General features: G+C 38.1%; 1 protein-coding gene across 11 annotated transcripts in view; it reads right to left on the bottom strand.

Moving 5' to 3' along the window:
* NRG1 (neuregulin 1) overlaps positions 1 to 21,921 on the bottom strand; it is a 1,032,964-nt gene that overhangs the window by 96,392 nt on the left and 914,651 nt on the right. The window lies entirely within an intron of this gene.

Below are 21,921 nucleotides of genomic sequence, written 5' to 3'. Positions count from 1 at the left end.
AATCTTAATCTTGCTAAATCTTTTTAGCAAGATTAATGAGCTTCAATTATGCTTTCTTCGATTTATTAAACATTACCTTTTGGTTTCTACACGTCTTGGATTTTGGATGATTTCAGGTTTGTTTCATAAAATAAAAGTTGACAGCATTGATAACCCCTTAGATGTCAAAACAGTAGTTAAAAAATAAAACTGAAGTGCATTGCTAAGACAGAAGCACATACAAAATTTTATTTAGTTCTAAGATGCTCGTGCAGGGTTAGAAATAGAGGGAAATGTTATATGCTTCCACAGAAATACCTTTTGTTCTGTGTATTAGCACAAAGTTGGAGTCACCCATGACTAAAATATATTAAAAGCAATGAAGATTGCTTTCTTCAATTTTTATGACGATACAGTAAATTTCAGCCTCCTAAAAGGCATGTTACCACATTCTTCTATCCACACGTGGAACCTTACATGTATAAGAGAGAAGTTTCATTTGTGCCCTTGTGGCAGCAAAGAGCATTCAGCTGAAGCGTCATGGTGGTACAACGTCAAATAACCTCAACTCTGAAACAGAACACTTTCAGTTCACTGCCCAAGTCATGGGTTCTTAAAAATCGATGTGGAGGGATGTGAAGGATTATCAGAGAGCAAGACAGTCACCAATTCAGTGTAGCAGTCAGCCAAGAGTAGATTCTTTTTCTGAAGGTGTCTGGCTTACCATCTCTAGATAGGGATGGATCATGTGGGAGAAAATACAGGACTGAATAGGTTTTTTTTTTTCCAATACATTTTCCACTGTCGAAGAGCCATAGTTTAAGATTACAACTTGTGGGCTTCCCTGGTGGTGCAGTGGTTGGGAGTCCGCCTGCCGATGCAGGGGACACAGGTTCGTGCCCCGGTCCGGGAGGATCCCGCATGCCGCGGAGTGGCTGGGCCCGTGAGCCATGGCCGCTGGGTCTGTGCGTCTGGAGCCTGTGCTCCGCGACGGGAGAGGCCACAACAGTGAGAAGCCCACGTATCGCAAAAAAAAAAAAAAAGATTACAACTTGCTCTTTATTCTTCTAACCCATCAAAGGAAATGCTGGAAGTATAAACAGTGGAAGACAGTGATTTGTAAAACATAACCAATTTTTTTTTTTTTTGTGGTAAGCGGGCCTCTCACTGTTGTGACCTCTCTCGTTGCGGAGCACAGGCTCCAGACGCGCAGGCTCAGCGGCCATGGCTCGCGGGCCTAGCTGCTCCGCGGCATGTGGGATCTTCCCGGACCGGGACACAAACCCGCATCCCCTGCATCGGCAGGCGGACTCTCAACCACTGCGCCACCAGGGGAGCCCAAACATAACCATTTTTAAATTACTTGTTATGTGCTATCATGCATTGCACAAATATTGCTTAATCTACTCGACAACAGAAGAACTAAAAGGCTTCAGACTATCAGATTCTATTATTACTGAACTCAGAGGTGTCTTACCTGATAAACTGATAGATAAACCCTATCATCTATACCTTCTTATAATCGTGCCACATCTATTATTCTAAGAATCAATTTAAATGAAAACTTTATGAAACTTTCAAAGAGATTTTACTTTACATAGTATGATACACGATCAGATCACATTGACAAGATAGGCGGTTATCTGCTCAGTTGCTGAGATCATCTGGCTGCTTTAAAATAATTTGCTTTGTAGTGTCTGTCTGACACTAAGCCCTTTAAAAGATGTTTTTGGTTTTGCTGTTTGCTTGAATTGTGCATGTAAATACTATGGCCAAAATGGGTGCTTGTTGTGAAACACAATTCAATTTTCTTTATAAATTTATCTGTTTTATTTATTTTTGGCTGTGTTGGGTCTTCGTTGCTGCGTGCGGGCTTTCTCTAGTTGCGGCGAGCGGGGGCTACTCTTCGTTGTGGTGCGCGGGCTTCTCATTGCAGTGGCTTCTCTTGCTGCGCGGGCTCTAGGCGCACGGGGTTCAGTAGTTGTGGCACGTGGGCTCAGTAGTTGTGGCACACGGGCTCAGTAGTTGTGGCACATGGGCTTATTTGCTCCGCGGCATGTGGGATCTTCCTGGACCAGGGCTCGAACCCGTGTCCCCTGCATTGGCAGGCGGATCCTTAACCACTGCACCACCAGGGAAGCCCTCACGATTCAATTTTAACTTTCCAGTTCCATGAAAATAATTTGCACATTCTCGTTTCATAAAGCAAATAATTACTTTATCACGTGTGGCTAGTTAAAAAAGGAAAAAGGAGTTTTTGCATCCACACCCTAAGAAGAAGGGGAGGGATGCGTTAGGGTTAGTACTTGGATAACTTGCCAGCCCATTTCACTAAGTTCTCTGGGCTTATTACTTCAAAGAACATAATAATCATAACTGTAGTTATTATTGTTATTATGTTAATGAGGGTAGCAGAAGAATGGTGTTATAGGTCAATACTGCAAGATTTGTTTTGATCTTCGGATGCAACATACTGTATAAGGGAAACAAACTTTTTATTTTTAATTTAAAAAAAGATACTACGCCATCCACCATGTACCCAGGTAAATTAATCTCCACTTGACAAATGGATGGTAGACACTGAATTTACTGACAGTGTTGCTGTTATAAACAGTAACATTAAATGTAGACTAATTTGTCTAATCTAGAATTTGGGGGTTCCAGGGTCTCTGATATTTTTCACGTGGGACAGTCTCGTGATGAAGGCATTACAGAAAAGACAGAAAAGTGATGAGATCAATATGAAGAAAAAGAGAGGTGAGAAGTAGTGAATAAAAAATGCTTGACAATAAAAAAAAAAGGTGGATGAAAATCACACATTGGAATAGGGGTCAGAAAAAATGGTTCTAGTTTCAAGGCAATCAGAGGAGAAGTTAATGCAGAAAGAAAGTGACAAGCTACCTCTATCAATTTGGTGCCAAAAGGAAGTTTGGAAAAGTAACGTGGAAACTGATATGTTTTCTTTCCACTTCAAGTGTATATGATGACTTTCTAATCACATAAATATGTTTATGTCAATTAGTTTTCTTTTTATTGAATTAACTAACCAAATTGTTTATATAAAAGTACTTTATTCATAGAAAGATTTCAGGGAGTCCATCTTCTAAAACACTCACTCTTTAGGAATCCATGAAATATTGACACTATTAGTTTCTACTTTTAGGATTTTCTTTGCATTTGATCAAAACAAGAAAAAGATATCAAGAAATTGGTAGCGTGTGTGTATATGTGTATACATGTGTGCATATATCTGTGTGTGTGTGTGTACATATGCTGCTTAACATTTATTAAGCATTTTAAGATGAAAATCATCTTGTTGATTATGAAGATGACTATAATTCATATATTGTGTCTGAGCTTTAATTAATTAAGGCAAGGTTTTCCCTATAGTGTAGACCACAAATTATCTCCAGGCAACTCCTAACCCGCCTCTCTCATTTGTCATAAAGGCTCTCTGATGCAAGATACCTGGAACAAAGAAGGCTCTAATCAAATCAGCCTTTGCATTTCCGGATGAGGGCCAACAAACACGTCAATCGTGCTAAAAAGCAGAAGGAATCCTGAAACGGAATTCATCATAACACTATGAAGATGAACAAAGGAAGAGGTAAAGGAAAGTAAAATCACCCCTGGCCTTTGTCACTGAGCTCTCTCCCAACATCCACTAGTCAAAAGAGTTAAACTAGAAATATTCAAGGATGATTTTCTTTTTAATCTGCTTAAGAATAAAGCAGCAGAAAAACAAACCCATGAACAGTATTCAGGAGAGAAGGAGTAACAATTAAATCACAAAAGTGGGGCTTCCCTGGTGGCGCAGTGGTTGAGAGTCCGCCTGCCGATGCGGGGGACACGGGTTCGCGCCCCGGTCCGAGAAGATTCCACATGCCGCAGAGCGGCCGGGCCCGTGAGCCATGGCCGCTGAGCCTGCGCGTCCGGAGCCTGTGCTCCGCAACGGGAGAGGCCACAGCAGTGAGAGGCCCGCGTACGGCAAGAAAAAAAAAAAAAATCACAAAAGTGTCCTAAATTATTCTCATCACTAGTTTCTGTCCATAGCTCTCCGGGTTCTCAGGGGTAACAGAAGGAGGGCCGGGGCTGCCCTCTTCTCACTGGGAAATGGATGATTTTAAGCAAAACACAGAACCCCTGGGGGGATGGCGGCTCCACTCTACAGGGTAGAACAGCTTCATTCAGGCCTCACTCCCTCAGCAAATGCTCTCTGAACCCCTCTACGTGATATGAGGTAACACACAGCAAAGCACTTCAGTATTTTTAAGATGCTACCCAAAGAATTTTAACTTTTCTAAACTCCTTGATTTTTCACTCTTTCTGCATGCATCACATTTACAACTTCTAATACCTTGATATGTTCCCTGTTTGCAGAGATGCCAAGTTTTGATGGGAGCGGGAGGGTGGAAATGGGGACAGGGCGGCAGATAAGAATGGAATAATCCCCAAAATATCACTAACAGTCCTTACAGCCATTCTCTTAGGAGCATATGCAGGAGAGAGCTGAAGAGGCAGCTGAAGAAGGGTAAGGGAGAGTTGTGGACTGTGCTTGCAAGGACTTTTTGTTGACTCAAAACTGAGTGAATTTTCAGCTTCCAACCCTTCCTCTCTTCTTGGTCCTGAGACTGACACACAGTTCAACCTCAAAATCCCCTCGCCTCAAACCCTAAGTATACCTGTATGTGATCGAATGGCCAAACAGCTCAAGTTTGTGCTGGAGTCCCCTGGCACGATTAGTATACCAAGGCAAAAGAAGAGCTTCAAAAGTGTCTTAATTAAAAAAGAAAATCCTTCTAAATCAATAGGTATACTTGGTTCTGTAATACATCAAAGGTAAAAAGTCCAGGTGTTTGAAAATTTAATGACATAAAAATGCTCAAAGTAGAATATTAAATTTGTAAAAGCAAGATATGAAATTGAATATATAGCTAGACATCATTTTGGTAAATGCACATAACTCCATGGGATAAAAATAAGAAACACTGGAACGTATTACATGTCATTTTCTTTTCTTTTCTTTTTTTTTTTTTGGCAATTTTCACTTTTCCAATCCTCTCTAATGAATATAAGAATAACAAAAACAATAAACAATATATCTAAATGGCAGGTTTAGGGTTCAACCTGGCTAGGAAAAATCAAACTTCACTGTGTTAGCACACGCCATGAGCCAGAACTATGGATTTTGAAAGCCCTGACTCCATAAGACAAACTTCAGCCATTTCTCCAAAGTAACTAATGAAATATTTTTTAACCAAACGTAAGATGAAGTATAATATGTTAAAGAAATCCACTTTAGAAACCACTCTGTTAACTCAAATGTCAGGACACAGCAAAGATAAGCTCCTTAACTACATCCCAGACTCCAGTATGATTTGACTCATCTGATCCACTGCTTTCTGGACAGTTAGCCATCAGCTTTGAAACATCCTGAACAATTCAAAATGAATGTAGCTTTTGGCATTCTTAGTTATTTTCCTCTTCTGGCATCCATAGGAAAAGATTTCTGTATTTATAAAATGTGGGATTTGCTTATCTATAGAACTCTTTTGTTATTTCCATTTGGGCCTGGGGGGCATGGGGTGGGAGGTCTAGAGTGGACCTTGGTAAAAAGGAAATGCCAAAAGATGCTTGCCAAAGATTCAACACATCTGAGACGTTATGAAAGTGTCCAAATCAATACAGTTGGCAAAAGCATTATGTGGTATGCATGCCTTATTCTTTCACTTTCTGCCTTTTTTCCCTATAAATTTTCATATTAGCCCTTTATCAATCTCATTCTCATTATGAATGAGAAACAGATAATGAACATCTAGAATAATGTAAACTAAGCAGTATGACAGCAGGGATATTTTGAGGCTTAAGCAAGTCATTGCTAGAATGGATTCAGTTGTCAAAATTGTTTCCATATACACCAGCGCAGTACACCCTGCCTTGCAAGCTTTGGATATTTTACTCTCTTATATTAAAGGGAATATCCTTTATCAAGGAATGTTAAGGAAAAAATTCTATTCTGCATAACCCAAAGAAAACTGTTATTAAATGAAAGGGGGAAAAAAAGGACTTATTGTTGGTAGCAGAAGTTAGATCCATACCGATTATAAAAATAAAGGCTCTGGACACCAACACGTCTTTCTCCTTTTTCTACTTCGAAATGAAAGTTGTAGGTTTGTCAGAGTCAGCAATACTTACAGACAACACACCTCCTACTTCCTCAAAGCAACAGGAATCTTATACTACAGAATTTAAAGAGAAAACTAGTGTTTTGCTCTGGAAAGTAAAAAAAAAAAAAAAACAAAAACTGAATATGAGAGTAACGCTTGGTATAATTAATAATGCCCGAGCGTGATCTGGGATTATACTCCGGCTCCGGCATGCATAGAGCAAGCAGCAGCCCCAATATACCAGGTGAAACAGCTCTGTGGTGATGTTGGTAATCCAGGAGTCTCACCATCAGGAAGACTCATTCCACAATCTTAGTCTTAGTTGGGACACAGCCAAAACCAACCCAACCCAACCCAACACCTACACTCTTGAAAATCACCTACACTCATATTTTTCTGATCAAGAGCCATTAGTGATATAAACAGGACGATTTTCATGAGCTCAGCCACACAGAGCACTCCGTTGACATCACAAAGCACAATACATCTTACCAGGGAATCCTGGCTGGGACTCTTGGCAGGGATTAAACAGCTGAGGCAGGGGGAATGTGGACCTTTAACCAAGACCACACATTTTAAAGAAGCAGTATGGTCACCCCTCCTCCCTCTCAGCAGCACCATCACGTTGAAAGCAGCTCTTTTGCCCCTATCCTGTTTGCCCATTTCTGTTCTTCTCTAACCTTAAAAGAACCTAATTATATGACGGAGATCACCAAGCAATGGAAACTAACTCCTGACCTGTGCTCCCCTGACAGCACACCATGCCTTGTCTAACCTGTTGATTCTTTTCCTAGATAAAAAGAAGAATGAAGAATTAAGCAGTTAAAAATGACTGGCTCTCTAGGCCCTAAAGCCTCCCTAAGCAATCCTGCAGGCAGATCACAGCAGGTAAGATAACATCTGAAGAGAGTCGGCCAGTCTGCACTCAATGGAGAATGATGCAGAGTCCAACCTCAAGCCTCGATGAGTCACTGCGATTCTTCTCCCCGCTTTCTCCCTTTAAAAAATGTCATGGCTGAGCAGAATCTTCAGAGTTGGTCTCTGGACACGAGTCCACCTTCTCCCCAGATTGCAGCTTTTCTGATTAAAGCACGTTTCTTTTTTGCTGACACTTGGCTCTCGAATTATTGGTTTATGAGCGGCAAGCAGCTGAACCTGGTTACAATGTGTGGGAAAATGTCAGAAGACCTTGTTTATAAAAAATTCAAAGAGGCAAATGCATTTTGGAACTGATAACTTGTTTGAAATACTCTGGGTGTGTCAGTCATCAAAATCAGTCAGCCAGTTTTAATGATTAAGTTTGAGAGAAGACCTTATAAATGATCCAACAGGGCGAGAGGAAGAAACACGTGAATTCTAAGTCTGACCTGGTGAAAAACAGCCTTCTAGCAAGCACTTACTCCATCTCCACAAATCCACAGTACTATTAGAAGCAGGGGTAATTTTAATATATAAGGAAATTATATTTATCACTATGCTTCCCTAGGAAATTCTACTTTTCAAAAATCTGACTAACTTCATAAAAAAATGATACCATTGTTTTGATCTTCACACCCTAGATGGACAAAAATAGACTGAGGAAAAACCACCTAGAATTTGGGTGATGTTTCCAGAGCTTTTCGTGCATTGTCAGTTTCAAGGCAAACTGAAACTGATATACTAGGAACAGGGAACCAGGCTCTCATTTTTGCCCTTGAAAAATATGAAAATGTTGCTTCTATTTGCCAGTCTGAAAACCAAAGAGGGAAGTCAATGAATCTAAATTGAATCTTTCGTGTATTGTTCCTAGAGGGGTTTTTCACTTGGAGTTATGGTGATTTCCATTCCTTCTCCTGGAAGCAGGGCACAAGAGGGCTGACTTTGAAATGCTAAAAAACAGTCAGTCTCAGATTTCTGCCTCACTTTCATCTGAACACGTGATTTTGAAGTCTCTCTGCCAAAGAGTCCTATAAGTTTATAGGGTTTGCGCATTCAATATGCAGAAAAGGGAAGTAGGTAGAACTAAGTCCTAATTTCCAAGCTAACATGGAGAAATTCAGCTTTCTCTCTACTGCTTGGGACCCTAAGACATTTTGGTGCAAAGTCAAAGAACTGTTAACAAAATAAGTTCCCTTTCAAGAAACACAAGATCAAGATCAGACAGCAGACAAGAAGGAATAGAAACTGGAATTTTTGCATCACTGAATGAGTTTTAATTCAAATGTGAACGCACCTTTGAACAGAAAATATTAAATATTCTAATCACATTAAAATACGATACGCAACTTCTTGCTCAAGCTTTTTCTTTTAATACATTGTTTAAATCAATGGAGGTATTTTCATTATACTTCTAAAATCCTGATTGTAAAAATTATTTGCTATTTTTACTAACTTAACAATCACTGCTTTAAATAAACAACTAAATACGGAAATGTTTGTATTAACTGCCTACATCTACGGTCATGCTATGTTTGATACACCTCCAGTATCATTGGCTTGTTTCTGAACAGTGCTAGTAGAAATTATATTGCCTCTTTCCATTTACCAGCTTTGAAAAACTGAATAAATGTACCAACATGTTGACTGCCTCCTTAACCTTGAAATATTCCTTTCCCTGGAACATAGCGCATATATCACTAAAATTACATGGATGAAGGAGCTACAAATTGAGAATGTTATTATTAATAGGCTGTCGAAATCTGTCAAAATCTTACATTAACTGTGGTACTTCAGAGCTCATATTTTGAGCAAACTGAATGAACTAACTTGTGGACTTTAATGAATATTTAGCCTTATTTGAATATTCCATGAATAAAGAGAAAAATATTAATAATGATTTTGGAGGAATAGTATTTCCTATGTGCTTTTTGTAATAATGGTACAATTACAAGCTGAGAATTCACACATAGCATCACTAACATAAAAGGATTTGTAAGGCTAGGTAGTATGCTGTGGGGATACTACACAGAGATTTATAGTAGAATGGGCTGACTATAAATCCAATACGCACTTCCATATGCAATTTTCACCTCAAAATAAACCTCAGTACACAAATTACTGGCACTTATTAAAGAGGATATATATCCCAAAAGAATTTTGATTCACCAGCAACAATGAATAATGTCAATATAGGATAAAGTAAAAATGTCTTTCATTTCTGTATTTTATCCATTTTAATCTTTATAGAATATCAAGGGAAGAACAATTAATATTATTTAACTGAGTGGCCCCTTCAGGAAGAAACAACGAATACTTCCTGGAAATTGGAGCATAAGTCACTTCCTACCATGAATCTACTCACTCTGTAAATGTATAAATATGCAAAGACTTAGCAGGACACAATAAATACATGTTGAATAAATATATGACCTTGTCATTCAGAAACTCATTAATTTAACGACCTCTAAATCACTCATGTGTGCAAAATCATTTCCTTCCTTCCTTCCCCATATTCAATTAGTCCTGAGGAATTCTTTCTTCATAATCGCTCTTATACTTATGGTTTTCTTCCCACTCTCTCTTGCACTATTTATATCATCATCATCATTCTTATTATTTTAATGTCTGGACCATTAGTTTATTCTGTGACATCAGTTTATTCCAGAAGACAATAACAGTACCCAGCTCGTGCTTTCTTGTGACGATTGGATAACACATGTGAAACATGGAGCACACAGTGCATGCTTCATAACCACTAGCTATCAACCAATCCCTTCATACCGATCAAACTGGCCTACTATGTGCCTACATGCCCATTTCACTCTTGACCTTCCTTTAATCTGAAATATACCGACACCCATCAGAATTGTATATATCTTTCAATGCCCACCTTGTTTCCTTTATCCCTAAATTGAACCAAGTACCCTCATTCAAGTCTTTATTCACTGTTCCCTTCTTGAGGCAGCCTACTTTTTTTTTTTTAACATCTTTATTGGAGTCTAATTGCTTTACAATGGTGTGTTAGTTGCTGCTGTATAACAAAGTGAATCAGCTATACATATACATATATCCCATATCCCCTCCCTCTTGCGTCTCCCTCCCACCCTCCCTATCCCACCCCTCTAGGTGGTCACAAAGCGCGAAGCTATGAGGCTGCTTCCCACTAGCTATCTGTTTTACATTTGGTAGTGTATATATGTCCATGCCACTCTCTCACTTCGTCTCAGCTTACCCTTCCCCCTCCCCAGGTCCTCAAGTCCATTCTCTACGTCTGCGTCTTCATTCCTGTCCGAGGCAGCCAACTTTAATCATTCTATTTAAAATCACCGTGCTTCTCCCCGAGAGCTATGACCACCTTATGCTATTTGCTCCATACAAGTTGCCACCTTCTAAAATAGTACATGATTGACTTACTTACTTATTACCCTTTTGTCTGTTTTCTTCCTTTAGGGGTGAACTCCTAGAACAAAACCTACTGAGTCATTCAATAAAGAATATGGAAAAATGGAAAAAATGAAGTTTTTCCAACCCTAAACATTTAACTGATTTATATAAAGGAGCATAGCTTTTGGAAAAAAAGCACAGTGAGGTGGCATCCCCATTTTTTAGATCTGTCTCTGTTTCTTGCTAACTATGAAAATATGTCAGCCAATCATTTCACATTTCTGTATCTTGGTTTCCTCAGGAGTAAAGTAAAATATTTTGATCAGCTTATCTGTAAGAGCTCTTACATCTTTAAAATGTCAATGGTTCTCCTGCAATCCTGTTTCATAAAATTCAGATACTTCCAAATCACTGTTATCTCATCATGGACAGCTCCAGTCATCACATTAATTTATTGACTACATCTGGATAATGAGTAGATTTCTGCCTTGCTAAAATGATAGAATTTGAAGCTTCTGCAACTGCTCTCCAACAATGAAGAGAATTTCATTGTCTTCTTATGGACCGGACCTGCACACTATGTTGTGGCAGAGTAAGAAGTCACAGCAGTAAATTTAAAGTATGCACCCATACGCTTGTCCACAGCAACGTGAGTAGATGGCATTTTGCCAGCGAGGAGGGCTTTCTCTCTCAACCCATCTAAACCATGGAGCTCTGTTTCTGGCTGACAGGTGGAGTGATGATTACCCTTCTCAGCTCTCCTTCTAATTCCCGAGAACAATGCAGATAAGATGGTAACACAAATCACACAGAGGAAAAGCCACGTGAGCAAACCAAATGAAAAGGGTAGTATATCCACGTCTTGGTCAATATGTCCCTTGGAATTCCTGTCCCTTTCTTCAAGCCCGTTATAGCAAAAGCAAGGCGTCAAATTTAGAATTCAAGGAAATGCAACTTAATTTAAAAAAACTGCATAATGGTAGCTCACGACTACATAATGCTATGTACCAGGGATGACTCCAAATGCTTTATATACATTAACTTATTTGATCCTCATAACAACCTCAAGAGGGAAGTATAATTATTGCCACCACTTCACAGACAAGGAAATTAAGGCACAGATAGTTTACATAATTTTTCTCTGTGCTAAAAGAAAAAATTTGGTTTAAATCCGCTCCATGATGCCTTCAAAGCTCTGAAATTCTAATTGCAATTATGTAATAACCCAGTACATTTAAAATATGTATCAGTCTGGGGTTAGAATTCCCAATATAACTCAGTATGTCCTAATGAGCTCAGTTTTTAAGAAAGATATAACCTAACCCACTATGTCCTCAAGACATTACCGGACTCACCATTATGAAGATTCTATATTTGATAAATCCCACTAACAAGTAGCATAGATTATCAAAAGATTTTGATCCAAAACGGATAAAATTAAAGTTTCAAGGTGATAAAGCATCAGCTATTTAAAAAACTCAGCAATCTAGAACAACTAATTTCCAAGGATTTTGAGAGGCCAAAGACTTACTATATTGATCCCAGTGTTTTTATAAATAGTTTACTGATTAGTAAAATGTAGCTGTGTGTACCTGAGGTTCCAGAGTGCAGATGAACTACAATTAGAGGATCACAGGCATATGAAACTGAACTTCCTAAGCAGGGGTTAAGGTAGATATCTCCTTGCTGTCACTGAAGTAGAAAGATAAAAAGACTGAAGAGATTATTTTATATATATATATATATTTTTTTTCCCTATGTAAACCCAAGTCTTCACAGATGACATGACATTGTTTTTTCTCTTCTCTTTGAAAAATCATAAGAGTTGTCTGATGGGAAAACTGTAAAAATCCAGCTTGCTCTAAGGATTATAGCAAGGAAAGATCAGAGCTGTAACACTCGGTGCGGCCACTAATAACTCATAAGATTTGCTTTGTAGGCAATACTTAGCATCATGTACCAATCAATGGTTACTGATTCCTTTTGCTCCCAGAAGACCAAGCAATTATGACCCAGGAAGCTCCACCAAGGGATTACAAACAAATGCTAACAAGAGTTCAATCCCATTGTCTTTAGATCATTCCATTTATTTATGGAGATTTTATTACATGACACCAACATATTTCATCAAACAAATACTTCCTGTTACTTAGCAAAGGAAGAGGCAACAATGAAAGTCATCAGGCTATTCGTAGTCAAGTCTGTGGTTCAGGTCTCATTCACTCTCCCTCCCCCACCCCATCTAGGGAGAAACCACAGGTCTAGACCAGCTGCTCCATATCCTCTGATGCTCTGAGACCCTGGCTTCAGAGGAGGGTGGGAGAATTGAGGAAGACGTGCAGCAAGATCACTGGAGAAGAAGGAATGGTGGGGAGAGTGAAGAGAAAAGTAATTGTGGGATGGCAAGGACGTAAGAAATGAGGGGACGGAGAAGAGAGGAAAACTAGAGAAATAAAATTATATCAACATCGGACACCAACATAGGTAGCAAAGTTAAGACTTGAAACTTCTGGTGTCATTTGTTTGCCTGTTAATTATGTTTCCTTTGTGGCCACCGTCTTTGTCCACAACGTTGCTCTCATCTTCAAATGCATATGAATATATGGACATTTGGTTTAATTTTAAATTATGAGTTGTTAATAAAATGAATTTGGAAGACACTTTTTTTAAAGTAGAGAATTATATGAGTATTAAATTCTGTACTAACTTTTGCTTAAAATAGAGCTCATATATTTCCCCTTCAGCTGAGATAGCAGTACCTCAAGAAAGGCAATTCAAACACTCAAGTGCATACCACTGAAAATTATAGTAAATCAAGTCTCGTCTTGTCACACTATATTCTTGATGAAAAATTAAAAATGCTTTACCTTAGGAAGCTTTCCATTATAATTCATCAAATTTTATTGGGTCTATCAGCTTATTTCCACTGCACTGTCAGAAAAGCCTATACCCCGGTAAAATCTGCCCTAGTATGTTGTCAAATATTTTCCCCTTAGAAGTGGTGGCCTCATTGCTCCAATATTGATTCAGAGTCCAATTTCTGCAGCAAATCTATCATAGTTGAATAAATAAGAATCAAGATGTCCAAAGCATAAAAGTTTTCACATATTTCTAGTTCTACAGTAAAGAATAAATGAAAACATATATTATTACTGATTACTATACATGTTTGTAGATATAGGGCTAGAGTTTTGTTTTTATTTTTGTTTTTAAACTTATTGATAAACAACCTTTTCCTCTATACTTTAAGTGACTTTATTTACCCAATTTTAGTTATTAAGTAATCATCAAATCATTTCTCCTTTTATTTAGGATATTATATGTATAAGCTAAACATACATACATTATTTGTAGAATTCATATATATATATTGTATTGTTAACCAAATTAAAATAACATCTATGTTTAATTCGGCTCGTGTAAAATTATTCTATGTAAATTATTATTTTTATGCGTTTTGTGAAATTCTGAGAACAGCTTAATTCCTATCTTTTGGGGTCCAGAAATTCCAGTTTGGGACAATGAAAAACGTTAGGTGAACATCATTTCTGTTCAGATAAAGAAGGATTCACGATCTTTTCGGTTCAGCTCTTTCTGTGCACTACACCTAAACTGTATGGATTCTTTTTTACTACTCTAACCTTCCCATAGAAGATACTTTCATGACAAACACAATTTTAGTTACTACCTGTCTTTTTCTCTCTTACAAGTAACTCCTTATCATTCTCTCTGTAAGAAAGCCCCTCACACCGTGATTTTTGGACATTACCCAAACAGTAATAATCTATGTATCCTAACCAATTTTTTATGGGGAAAAACCACTCTTTTTAATGATACTACGGTTTAGGAAATTAGTAAAGTTCTGTATCACTCTAACACATAACAAGTTAATCCACTTGTTAAGACTCCCTACAATTTATTCCTAGGAATGTTAACATACGTGAATACTGTTTATATGAGTGGTGCTAGAGAGAGGAAGAAGAAAGTTAATACTTCTTAAGCCCTGTTCTAATATCAGGAATTTTTTTTCCACATAGAGTAACTTACGTAGCCCTTAACACAATCTCATGAACGTTTTAGGGATTAACATTCCCATTTGTTCTGATGTAAAAACTAAATCTCAAGTGGTGAAGTGATTTGTTCAAGGTCATACAGCTTATAAATGGTAGAACTGGGATTTGATGTCGTTTCCAATACAATTTCCACTACACCATGATGCTTCTTCAACTCTTATCTTCTAAGTTTTGCATAAGCTTTCGCAAACTCCCAAACTTACTCTCCAGATTTTGTTACAAAACTACTCTGTCAAGATCAAAGGAGGAGAAGGATAAAGTGAAGAAGGGTGTCAAAGTAGAATGAGAGAGAAAACTGGTACTGGTTTCATATTTACTATATTTTAGGCTTAGGACTTGGTGTTTTCCCATAACTCATTCAATCCCCCAAACAGCCTCAAGAGATGCACACTGCTATTCTCATGAATAAATGAGAAAACAGATTCAGAGTGATGATCTAACTTGCTCGAGGCTGTGAAGAATGGCAGGTAAGATTAAAATTCCGGTCTGCCCCTCACAGACTTAGAGAACAAATTTATGGTTGCCGGAGGGGGAAAGGTGCGGGGGGGGGGGGGGGGGGGGGGGGGGGGGGGATAGACTGGGAGTTTGGGATTGACATGTACACACTGCTACATTTAAGAGAGATAACAAACAAGGACCTACTGTATAGCACAGGGAACTCTGCTCAATATTCTGTAATAACCTAAATGGGAAAAGAATTTGAAAAAGAATAGATCCATGTATATGTATAACTGAATCACTTTGCTGTACACCTGAAACTAACACAACATTGTTAATCAACCCTACTCCAATATAAAATAAAAATTTTTTAAATTCTGGTCTGCCCAACTGGAAAGCTAGTGCCCTAGGGCAAGACAGAAATCAAAGCTGTAAGAGATATCAGTGGTAAACTACTCAGTAATCTGCTTCGAGCATGAATGTTCCTCAACAATGTCACTGATTGAATACTTCCATTAAGAAGAAACTAAATTCTTTCCAAATAAGTAGCACACTTCAGTAGGGGCTAACTTTAATTGTTAAAAAATTCTCCTATATACTACGTTGTTGGGAAAGGGATGTCCAACCTCCACTCCAGAGGGGCGTCCTACGCTGATCAAAAGCAGAGGGGTAAAACTCTCTTCTCTAAAGAAGACATCTATAGTGGAGTGATGAAAATTTTACTAGTTAGGATTTAAATAATAAACAGGAAATCACAATCATTTAAATTAAGGCAATACATACTATTTGAACATAAAGGCTACAAACAACTTGGAAAAGAAAAGCAGGGTATAGAGAAGAAAAGGATTATTTCAGTTTTTAGTCTCAGCACTGACACTAAGTAGCTGTAGTGTCCTTGGGCAAGTCACTTCACTTTTCCAGATCTGAGTTTCCTCCCTCAGGAAGTCACTCAGATAATCTCTCCAAATGTTCAACATATAAAATTGTATGATTACAGAATATCGATTATATTATTCAGAAATGACCTTTGAATGCAAATACACACACACACAAACAGTGGGTTCAATTCACTGCAGTAAAGATGGCAACAAGGTTTAAGATGATGAAGATCGATCTTATTTCATTCCTACTCGTGTGAACAATATATGAACCCAAGTTCCTTTTCAGTTTGAGAACTAGATAACTTAATGACAGATTCCAGCCTTTCTCTGGACAATGAAACTAAAAATCCTCAGGATTATGTTAATGCCCTTGTTCTGTAAGCCATAACAATACATAGAAAGTATGATTGAAAAAAAATATTTACAGCTATCAACTTGCTACAATCTGAAAGTAATCTTACATTCTTTACATGGCAGAATTATGGATATATTTTCCATTTTAAGAGAGTGTTCCTAAACAGATATTATCTTCCCAACCACTTCAATGGTTTGGTTAAATAGTGTCATAGAGGCCAAACAGGAATCAGCCAAAGTTACCCAGCTTGTTGGTAGCAGAGATGGGATGGGTGTCGCTTTAAGATAAAGGACATTGCTGGGTAAGTGTTCAGTAGTCCACAGATAGAGAAGAGGAATACTATGGGAGGAACAGGAATGGCAGTCAAAATGTGAATAAAATGAAGGTAAGGGGAAGAAACACTAAATTCAGAGAGTATTTGTGTAGGAAAGTAAAGAAATAACTCGAGCTGTGCAAATCGATTCTTAAAATCCACTAGAACAAAAGCTCTGTGAGGGCAAGGATTTCACTGTTTTTTATTGTGATATAACCAATCTAGAACAGTGCCTGGCCCATAGTAGGTTTTTGAGATGTATTCGCTGAATAAAGAAAAAGAGTAAACAATAAAAGAAAACTGAAACGTGGACATAACAACAATAATAAAAATGCAAACACGAGCATAAAAGCAGGCATGGTATTTTATGGCTGATAGAAAGTTCAATAGATTCGGTGGACACGAGTAACATTAGATGAGTCATAGCTTTTTTATTTTGCTTTTTTTTTTTTTTTGCGGTACGTGGGCCCCTCACTGCTGTGGCCTCTCCCATTGCGGAGCACAGGCTCCGGACGCGCAGGCTCAGCGGCCATGGCTCATGGGCCCAGCCGCTCCGCGGCATGTGGGACCTTCCCAGACCAGGGCACGAACCCATGTCCCCTGCATCGGCAGGCGGACGCTCAACCACTGTGCCACCAGGGAAGCCCAAGTCATAACTTTTTTATGCCTTTCTCAATCTACAAATTATCTTTCTCTTCATGTTTTAAAAGGATACAATGAGGTATTATTAAAAGGGAAGGAAGACAGAACAGAGATGTATGGCCTGGGACATAATGATTTTCTGGGAATGCAGAAATGCTGATATGTATATTTATATGTTTATACAGTGGAAAAGAAGGAGAGATAAAGAAAAGGGATGAAAGTCTGAATCGATGGTGCCAGTAACAAACCAATATATTGTCTACTGGATGGAGACATTTTTTGGTATGTGTTTTTGTAATATGTGTAAATACTGTTTGGTATTAAAATGCAATGAAGTTCTATAGGAAAGAAAAGGCAGGTGAAGATGCATTGATATCTTAGAATGCAATGGAATTTTGACATATAAGGCCACCAAGGCATAATTAGGAAAATAAGAAAGAGTCAAGGTATAATTGGGAGGGTGGGAAGGGAGAGGAAGGAATAAGGAGAAATAATCAAAGTGGGATATTCAGGAAAGAGGTGAGCTATATAGCCATCTGCCGCCTGTCAAGAAAGAGATCACCCTAGAAAAACCTAAGCTGTTTTCAAAAGCAAGCGGAACACTGTATGTGTGATAAAATAAAAAAGAAAAAGGCCATAACTGCAGAAAATTTAGTGAGAGCAAAAGAAGAAAATCAGAAGAAAATTTAATTTTAATGTTTTAAGTGAACCATACACACGTGACCAGTGGTCACACTGGAAGTACTTCCCTTAACTACCAGGCAGATGCCACTTAAACTACCAGAGTTAGTCTTCAGCTCTAACTCTCTAGAACAGGGGAAAAATGATAGAAGAAAACTGTTTAGGATTAAATTTTGGGAGACAGGACATTACTCTGTTTCCTACTATTTTGGATTTCCCTAAATCTTTCAGAGTTTTGTGAATTTTAGTAAAAGACTTAATTTTACTTAATCGTTCAGAGTCTGGCTTTCCTCATCAGTAGATTTATAAAATTACTTGGTTCAAATTGAGGAGCTTTCAGCTTTTTCCATCTTAGCCTCTCAATAAATATGGTTAAAGCAGAGAAAAGTTATTTGGAATCACCATTCTGAAATACTATAAGTACAATTGCAAAGACCTAGAAAAATCTACTGGACTTAAAATGAATGCCACTTTTCAATGGAAGGGAAGAAATCCTATGGTATATTCAATTAATTGTGTTGAATTTTGCATATGGCAGTACTTCATATTGTCACTCTGGTAACAATGGCTTGCCATGAAACCCAACAATACAAAGATTTAAGACAAAGCAAAACACATTTGGCTTAAGATGAAAATATTAATACATTCTAATAACCAAGAGTCTGTTGTCAAGCAGGTTGTCCCATCCAAAAATACATTTTCTTTCAAGATGGTATGCTAGTTTCCTGGTTACAATTCAATTAATCAGTTCTTTTTACAGTCATCTAAGTTTGCAATCTCCCAGAGTCAGATCTTTCCATATAAACAGAGGGTAAGAAAAATCTTAAAGCCCAGGCAAGGAAAACAAATGAATGGTTCCAGTATTAAGTGACTTGATGAAAACTAAAAACTTAACTAGTGGGGCTTCCCTGGTGGCGCAGTGGTTGAGAGTCCGCCTGCCGATGCAGGGGACGCGGGTTCGTGCCCCGGTCTGGGAGGATCCCACATGCCGCGGAGCGGCTGGGCCCGTGAGCCATGGCCGCTGAGCCTGCGCGTCCGGAGCCTGTCCTCCGCAACGGGAGAGGCCACAGCGGTGAGAGGCCCGCGTAACGCATTAAAAAAAAAAAAAAAAAAAAAAAAAAAAAAAAAACTTAACTAGTCACAATATAATGATCATAGTGGGAAACCACTAACTATGCAGAAAAATATTAGAATTACATATACATTTTAATTTTTTCACATTTTATATATAGTCTATATATTAAATTATAGCCCTGTATTATATTTCTTAATGTCTACATGTATGCACAGATTAATACGGTGAGAACATGCAGTTATATTGCCTTATGAAAGACATACCCATTTTAGAACGGCTGACATAGCCTATACCTCTAGGCAATTTAAAAGGTGATACTTTGCCTCTTATTATAATAAAGACAAAGAGTGTCTGGATTTTAGAAGAGTCAGTGAGGGAGAGGGTAATTCTAGTATTTATGGAATAAAACCCTAATGTGCTAATAGGTAGATTGGTTTGGGAAATAACACAGCAGACACAATTACTAGGATTGTCTCTCTTCCACTCTCGCAGGCTCCAGGATAAAGAAGAATCAATTAGCCCTCAACAGACTATGACCTTGAAGACTACAGTTCTGTGCATAATACGCTGAATATGCTGAGCCAGATAGAAACGGAGAATCAAGTCCTGAGACCACGGAAGAGCATGGTTCAGATATGACAATGCCTTTTGAAAAAAAATTAAAGCTGTGACAGCTTCGTGCATGCCAAAACCACGCAGGATGATGAAAGAAAAGACCCGGTTCTTCTGTGACTAAGCGACAGTTTCTTAATGGAAGAGCAAAAAGTGAAACAGATTGCAAAATGACAACCTAATTCCAAGCTTTTTTTTTTTTTTTTTGCTTTCCTTTCGTTAATGGTTACAAGACTCTTAACCAACAAAAGCAACCACTTATGGGTGTTTGAAAACAAAGCTCCCTGGACCAAATCCCTTTCCAAAATAAAAGGAATACAGACGCACAATTTTTAGGATATTCGTGTTTTTGTTGTTTTCAGGCACTAGTTCAAAAACTTAACCCAGAGTGTTCCACACAGCAAACCCTATAGGCAGTAAAGTGTTAACCAACTGTATAGCCCTAACTTTTCAGGAGAAAACTACTTCCCAGACAGCTTTTGTAGGCGTATCTCCAACGCACTGAGAATGCTGCAGCTGTGCATCTGGCCAGAACCGGCCACTGTGATGCTTTTAGGCAGCAGTAAATCTTTTCCACTCAATAGAAATGCCGGAAAAATCAATGTCCTGGTTTGGAAAAAAGAAAAGAAACTGCATGGAATGTATAATCTATTAAAACACTTAGTAGAAGAATTTACCTTAAAAAATAATTTCTCAAAACATCACAACATACTTTTTAACATGGTCCTAGATCAGGAAACTGTGCTGGAGCTTTCTTTGTTTGCCTCTGATGACAAAATTACAGGGTTTAGTTGAAGAGTGTTTCACAGGGTCCTCCTTCTTTTTCTGGACAGCTAAACCTATTCAGGCACATTTTAATTAAAGACTTAAGTTGAAAATGATAAAGACAAAGAAGTAACCTTGTCTTCATGGTGAATTGTGCTTCTCTTTGCAAGATCTGTACTTGCTTTTTATAGCCTGTCATTTCATCTGGGTATTATTTCCCGGTCACTTTGCCAGGTGGGAAGAGGCAGTGAATACAGTGATGGCTGTCAGACCTTTAATGACACTTCAGGGATTTGATAAAGATACAAAGCAGTGTCTGCAGAAAGGAGGTTCTTCCCTAACTACACCTGAAAAACAAGCCTCTTTTTTCTTTAAATCTTTGCCACAGAAACTCATGTGTATGAAATGAGCTTGAATCACAAGCACAAATGAACTTTTTCTGCGTTTCTAGAACACACAGCTCTCCTTCATACTGAATATATCTGAAAAAAGATGTTTGTATTCTTCATTACCATCTAGAGGGAACCAGAAGGGGTATTTCATCACCGAATCCTTACCCTCAACTCTCCTTTAACTCTAAGAGATTTTACACACGTTATTCAGAACCAAATTCTCTGATCCTTTACTTTTTTCTAAGTAAATAGTCTCAATGGTGAAAAGTGATAGAAGATAGAGAAACAAAAATAAATTAGAAACATAAAAAAAAAAGCTATAGAAAACTCCTCTTCTATAACGACGTTTAGAACAATCTGACTGGTCATGGTTTCATCCTTGACAACTTTTCCATTTTAAAGCATTGCAATGACCCAGAACATACAGCAGTATATCGCTCTGTATTGTTTTAAGAGCGTGGCCTCTCTTTACTCAGGTGACGGATAAAAAGGACACATCTAAAACAAAAAAACGAGGTACCTTACTAATGGATCTTGTACTTTTTAATGACTGTCAAGGAAGCTACTTAAACATTTGATTACAGAAAACAAAACTAATTGGACAAACCATAATGGAAAAGAATATGAAAAAGAATATATATATATATATGTATATGTATAACTAAGTCACTTAGTTGTACAGAAGAAATTAACACTGTAAATCAACCATACTTCAATAAAACTTAAAAAACCTAATTTGGGAAAATCCTTTCATGCAGATTTGTACCACGTCCTGAATAAAATAAAACTGCCCCATAATAAGGGCTCAGCAACTCAAACCACTATCTGAGCACGACAGCAACCGTCTGATACTGCTGAGAGGTGAGCACTATACGCATCTAAAGATTTCATGCGGTATCAGGAAGAACCGATTAAAATACAAACGTGGGGAGAAGTGGTTTAGGGAACAGGAAGAAGAGATGGAGAAAGAGAACAGGCAGCTTGGGCTGGCTGGGAGGCAGAGGGTAACAGAAAGGTGAGGAGAGGTGATCAGAAGTTTATATGGGAAAACAAAAAGACACAGGATCATACTCACTGCTGTACAGAAGTCATGTTTTTATATATATATATATATATATGTATATATATATATATATATATATATATATGGATGGTCTGATGTTTTAATCTAAAAAGTGTTAGAAATCAGTGGAATGTAACTGAAATTCAAGCATGGCTCCCAGACGCTGAAGTTTTGGGTTCCCCA

The sequence above is a fragment of the Phocoena sinus genome, chromosome 21, assembly GCF_008692025.1.
Source record: "Phocoena sinus isolate mPhoSin1 chromosome 21, mPhoSin1.pri, whole genome shotgun sequence".
NCBI classification, from domain to species: domain Eukaryota; kingdom Metazoa; phylum Chordata; class Mammalia; order Artiodactyla; family Phocoenidae; genus Phocoena; species Phocoena sinus.
The sequence above is the reverse complement of the archived record's forward strand: the minus strand, read 5'-3'. Positions and strand labels throughout refer to the sequence as shown.